Source organism: Cottoperca gobio, unplaced genomic scaffold, assembly GCF_900634415.1.
Source record: "Cottoperca gobio unplaced genomic scaffold, fCotGob3.1 fCotGob3_292arrow_ctg1, whole genome shotgun sequence".
NCBI classification, from domain to species: Eukaryota; Metazoa; Chordata; class Actinopteri; order Perciformes; family Bovichtidae; genus Cottoperca; species Cottoperca gobio.
The window spans coordinates 160,053-166,360 of record NW_021166901.1 but is presented as its reverse complement, the minus strand read 5'-3'; the positions used below and the strand labels follow the sequence as shown (position 1 = coordinate 166,360).

The 6,308-nt window shown below is 40.5% G+C and overlaps 1 long non-coding RNA gene and 1 pseudogene across 1 annotated transcript; one reads left to right on the top strand and one right to left on the bottom strand.

Moving 5' to 3' along the window:
- Positions 1 to 425: 425 nt before the first annotated feature.
- LOC115005283 (BRO1 domain-containing protein BROX-like) lies at positions 426 to 4,949 on the bottom strand (annotated as a pseudogene).
- Positions 4,950 to 5,312: 363 nt separating this feature from the next.
- Positions 5,313 to 6,080, top strand: LOC115005286 (uncharacterized). Its single transcript, XR_003831935.1, has 3 exons — positions 5,313 to 5,400; positions 5,530 to 5,611; positions 6,061 to 6,080. It is a non-coding gene; the product is annotated as an uncharacterized LOC115005286 (long non-coding RNA).
- The last annotated feature ends 228 nt before the right edge of the window (positions 6,081 to 6,308 follow it).

Sequence of the window (6,308 nt, the reverse complement as noted above, 5' to 3'; positions counted from 1 at the left end):
GGACCCAAATTAATGTAAAATGAATGTGAAGAGCATGAAAATTAACTAAATGATTTTCCCAGGTCTAATTGTTTTAGTTGGTCCCTGATGGACTTCTTTAGCAGGTTTTGTCTTTTGTCTTCATACTTTTTGGGTGTTATCAAGTATTATCTGCTGTAGCACTGTAGAACACACTGTACATGCAACGCATGATGTCTCCGGCCCTGTGCTTGACACTTGAACTTGAATGCCTCAGTATGTACGTTGTACGGTGGTTCTCGTGTTCCCCGTCTCACGTTTGCAAAGGGCCTCACACTCCTCCCGCTCTGATTATTACACAGCGTTACAAAACTTACATGACGCAAAGTAAGAGAAATAATGCAGAATGTAAAGAACAATGTAATACTTTTACGACGTGTTAACATCACAAGTGCCAAAATACTGACCGCTTTTTGATAAAAGTTTGCCGTCTCGAATGCAACGCTGCGATGAGTGTGGCGTTGTGCTTCAGTTCAATCGCTCGGGCAATTGTCACTGTGGAAAAGGAAATAGATGGTAAAGATCTAAAATATGGATACAACTTGTTATGATTAGGATCATTAGGGTGAAATATCATCATTGCCATGAGTATCTGTGTCATTGGACTCTGACTCCTGATCTGTAATCCTCAGATACAATATAATAAGAGAATCAATATTTATGTCATTATAAATTTAAATTTATAGTAAAAGATGCCACTGGTTATAAGGTATAGCTCCTACCACAACGCACAATAACCATACCCAACCTAAGAATATTTTTTTTTTTTGTTATTGTTTTTTCAAAATATTGATGATTCATACAACCATTAATAGTCATATTGTATTATTCCAGGGTTGTGATGTGATGTAATAAGATACATTTCATTGCCCTTTAAGGCAATTCTGTCAAACATTCTGACTTGTCCGACTCCTCTCATGATGGTTGCATAGAATGTAAAAAACTACACTTTTGTAGAGAAGCAATGTGCAGCTCGGACATTATTAAGAATCACAAAACATAATAAAAAAAAAACTAGGTGTATTAATGTAATAGAAATGTGACACTCAACGAGCATACCTGATGCATGCAGTTATGGCTAAAGTGCAGGCCTGGGCGACTTTACCTTCCTGCGCCTCAGCCTGGCACTGGATGAATATGCATCGATCGCTCTGGGCTCCAGGTCTCGGCCCTTTTCGGCCGGCGGATGAGACGAGGGATGTGGACCTCCTGCAGCAAACATGACAGAGAATAGTTGCTTTAAAATCAGCTTTTAAAGTTATTCATTTGTAATACTATGCATTCTTTTTGTGTGTTGCGAGACTATAATCCACTGTGACACTGTGGCCCCCTAACACCGACATATACTCCCCTCCACTCATGTTGGTATGGAGTCAGTTTATTAGCTGGAACCGTGGAGTCCGTGAGTTAGCTTGGCTAGTAACTTTTTTTTTTGTATCTGTTGACTTTGGGCAAATTGTCATTAATAGTGTGGCGAATGCGCATTAGCAGTTCCTGTTGCAATGTACCCAGTGGAAGTACAGGCAGCTATCAGTGGTTCTTTCTATACTGAAGAAAACTTCAAAATGTGACGATTCTCTTGCCGGTTCTGACAAGTGACTTTGAGAAGAAGGAGTTTAACCCATTGTCTGCCTCACGGGCCACACCCCAAACCTCTGCTTTAGACATAGGGGTGTTTGCAGAAGGGCGTGTTGGGGTCACTAGAGGGAGTTTAATAAAAAATGTATTTATTGTAAACTGAAGAATTCTCTGGATAGTGCTTCACTCTTCTCTGAATGAACAGAAATTATCAAAGCAATCAATATTAAGTCAGAGGCCTAATTATTCTGACAGATTTTAGTGAACAGCACATTTAGTTCTTATGTTTACCATAGAAATATCAAATGAGGAAATACTAAGAGTAAGACAGGAGGTGAATAGGCCTCCCGGCAGCAAAACCTCCAAGTCCCACAGCTCTATGTCATAACTTAGAAAGACTTGACTGGTCTGTAGCTGCTCACCTTGAGGGTTTTGATATACCCAGCGCAAACTTTCAGGCTCCGGTGAACATCTTTCGCTTCAGCCTCCGTACGCTATCGAACAGGAAAACATGACCACAAGAAATATTTAGTATAGTAATAAAAAGCAATGACAATTTTACAAACTAGGGTTAATCAATTTACAACTTATTTAACATAAATAACAGACAAAAAAACACACTTTTCTTTCCCTGCTAGTCTCGAGGCAACTTGGTGTACCAGAGGGCTACATTGAAGGCCATGGAGACCATTTCAAACACTGCATCCTGTGGGCAACTGGGAGGAGAGCGTGGACAGACGGTGGGTTATACAGACTGACATAGCCTTTGAGGTAAAATTGTAATGAGCAACACAGAGCGTGATAGTGTCGTCTTCACTGTGAAAAATTCTTTTTCTGTGTTTTGAAGTTTTTAGAATGAGTTCTGCCCCAGAATAACTTCATTCAAAATGTAGTTAATATTTGCAGAACTCCATCATTTAAATAAGAATGACAAATATTCAATGAGGTGCTTAATGGCATTTTGAACTGTTTTACTTATCGGTTGCCATGCAAACCATGAACACTAAATAAAATGCTTCCAATGAGACTCGAAGTATAAATTGAGTTTTTACCTTGGTGGTTTCCTTGTAATGGTCAGTCCACTTGAAGTTCTGGATGAATCTCATCTTGTTCTCCTGTGTAGTCCCATCCAAGGATGAAATAAAGCCTATTGTATCATAAACCAATATTTAAAAAATGAGAAAGCAGTTGGTTGGTGCAAGGCAAAAATCAAAAAACCGAAGGTAAGTTAGAAGGCAAATCAGAAACACAATTACAATAATTAAAAATACAATACAAGTATGCAATTACTTTTTTCAATCACATTGTTTTAGGTAAAGTCATGCCAAGACATTGTCAAATACTGTAAAGAAAAACTGGGGTCAACTCTTTGGACATCTACTTTTCCCTTAAGTATCTTAAAAGTTTGAAAATGTTTCTTATTCCAATTGTCTGGAAGCATCATATACAGCATATTTCTCTATCCGCTTGTTCAAACTATTTATTGAAACAGTGTGGATGTTTACTGAGACTGTTTTTGAGGCATGGTTCTATGGCAAGATGTCTTTGAGCTTGGAAAACTTTGGGACCAGGATTAAAATAATGTTCTGTTTGATGAAAAATGTTTTTGATGAGAAGCAAGAGTTTGTATTGACTGATACACTGACGGGCAACACTGCATTGTAAAGGGTTAACACCCTAACAAGAGAAGAGAAGAAACATTAGATCGCACATTACCTGGAGGAGGGAAGTAAGGAAGGGAAGTATGCATCTGTGGCATTTTATCATGATTCTCAAGGGTTGCAGGTGACAGCAGTGGAAACATCTTCCAGCAGTCTCGCCTGTTAGTCCTCAGGTACTGATGTGTCAAACAAATAGCAATCAATTGAGCTCTAAAATGTGATGATCATTACAGCATCAGAGTGATTATATCCAACGAGGCATTGCCATCTTTAAGAAAAAAGAGGTGACTGTGATCAATTACAGTAACATGCCATAGGACTTCCACTCATCATATAGAGCAGGATAGACAAAAACAATGCACGGTGGTATTTTGTCCGTGATCTGGTCACAGTCAGTCCAATTTGATAACACCATTCCCGGTGTAAGTAAATGGAGAGAAGACATACTTGCATATCTTATTGCGGCGGCTCCCTGCCACTCCATAAAAGTTAAAGGAACCGGGCTGTTGCTTCAGCGGGTTTCTGTGAAACCAATGAGCCATCCTGGGATGAGGACACACCTATAAGGGTTGAAAAATACAGGATGAAAAAGAGCTACTGAATGAGTTGTTTTCTGGTATTAACACATTTTTGGTACAGTGGAATGGATGGCCTCCCAACTAGTTAATATATTTAGTGAGGTATTTATAGTAGGCAGCATATAGGTTATGTGTCACTTGGCTAACGTTCATTTACCGATACGGGTCGCTTCGAGTGGCTAGCGGCCGTGTTAGCAAGGACTATTGCCCCTTCCCAAAGTAACCTTACTAGAAAAAAAATGATAAAAACAATCAAGAGCTCTGGGGCTGCTATGCATTGGGTTTTAACAATTATTGTATGTCTGTTGTAGACAAAAGTCCATTACGTAAGATACGGAGAGCAGCAGCTAACGGCTAATAGTGTGGTGCTGAGGGAAAACTGTAATAGTGTGTGTGTGTGTGTGTGTGTGTGTGTGTGTGTTCTTTTTAACAAGGAGCACACAACTACAAGAGTGTTACGCACACCTGAAAAAGCATCACACACAACTGCACTACATTAAACCCTCAACATGACTTTAGAACAGTATTACTCAAACGGCAACATGGCAGTCTCATTTCATCACTTTCACTCAAAGCCAAAGAAAATAACAACTCTTAGAAAGTTGTTCGGCAGCAGTGTCGAGCTTCACACATGTTCACACTCCTGCCTGTTTGCACCGCGACATGGGAGAGACGCTGTGCTGCTGCCAGAGGAGCTGCTGACTTTACTCTGAGCAGCCAGGTCGAGGTTATTCATAAAACATTCCGGGCTGTGTTTCGGACGCCCGGGCATACAGGCGCTACTGTTCCACACTACTTTTTGGAACAACCTCCTCCACCATAGAGCCGGTAGTAATTTCGCTTTCAATTCAGCCGTGCTTTGTGTTGCTGTGCGTAACGGTATGACGCCATAATGTCAACAAGTGGGAATTATAGCCCGTAGAGGCTAAGGCGATGCTTTGAGACATTCAGAAACACAATAACTACCTCCGCCTACTTGTGTGTGTGTGTCTCCGAGTGTGTGTCCAGGTGTGCGTGTGTGTCAAAAACAGTTTACCTCCCGGCGGAACACCACCATCAACAAACATTGGTTCCTACTTATAGCAGCAGTGCTAATTGGCTCATACATATCCATTATCACGATATGAATTTAAAAATAATACTGCATTAAACATTATACCGGTATTATCGTGAACGATCTGATATGGCCCGGCCCTGGTTTTGAAGTGCTGTAGTTGTTTCCTTTGGAGTTGCGGTGCCTTTGCAGAGCAATATCTTTTTGTTTCACACATTTTAGTCAAATCAGAATCTCCTGCCTTGTAAAACACACAGACAGGAGATATTAGTTTGAAGGTTTTGGGTTTGAGGCCCTGAGCTGCTGCTCCACTCGAACACCCAGAGTGACATATTGTAATATTGTCACCGGTGGTCAGTCACCTAGAGAGTGCTAAAGCCAAACTATTTCATAAGAGACTATTAACGTTCAGTATTTCTGTCTGCAGACCACACATTGAACACCTTGGAGCGGAGTGCGTAGCAAATGGAGGAAGTACCTTCAGCTGAAGCAGCACTTTTACATGGCTTATGTAAGTTCATGCAGTTCACAGTACTTTTGTTTATGCAAAGGAACCTTGGATGAAAACCGACTCTTCTTTACAAAGACGGGATGACAAATGGCAGGGCTCCTTTTATAGTCTACTACTTTGTGTTTGCAGGCGTACTGCTATAATGGACAGACACTGCTGGCGAGTGACAAGTGTGGTGAGGCTATACGATCTCTCCAGGAGGCAGAAAAGTGTAAGTATATCTACAGGACTGTCTCAGAAAATTAGAATATTGTGATAAAGTTCTTTATTTTCTGTAATGCAATTTAAAAAAACAAAAATGTCATGCATTCTGGATTCATTACAAATCACTGAAATATTGCAAGCCTTTTATTATTTTAATATTGCTGATTATGGCTTACAGCTTAAGAAAACTCAAAAATCCTATCTCAAAAAATTAGAATAGTTCCTCAGGACCAAGTAAAAAAAAAAGATTTATAACAGCAAAACAAAATCAAACATTTGAAAATGTCCATTAATGCACTCAGTACTTGGTTGGGAATCCTTTTGCACGGATTACTGCATCAATGCGGCGTGGCATGGATGCAATCAGCCTGTGGCATTGCTGAGGTGTTATGGATGCCAGGATGCTTCAATAGCGGCCTTTAGCTCATTAGCATTGTTGGGTCTGGTGTCTTTCAGCTTCTTCTTCACAATACCCCACATATTCTCTATGGGGTTCAGGTCAGGGGAATTGGCAGGCCAATCGAGGACAGTAATGCCATGGTCAGTACACCAGTTACTGGTGGTTTTGGCACTGTGGGCAGGTGCCAGATCATGCTGGAAAATGAATTCCTCATCTCCATAGAGCTTTTCAGCAGACGGAAGCATGTAGTGCTCTAAAATCTCTTGGTACACAGCTGCATTTACTCTGGGCTTGATGAAACACA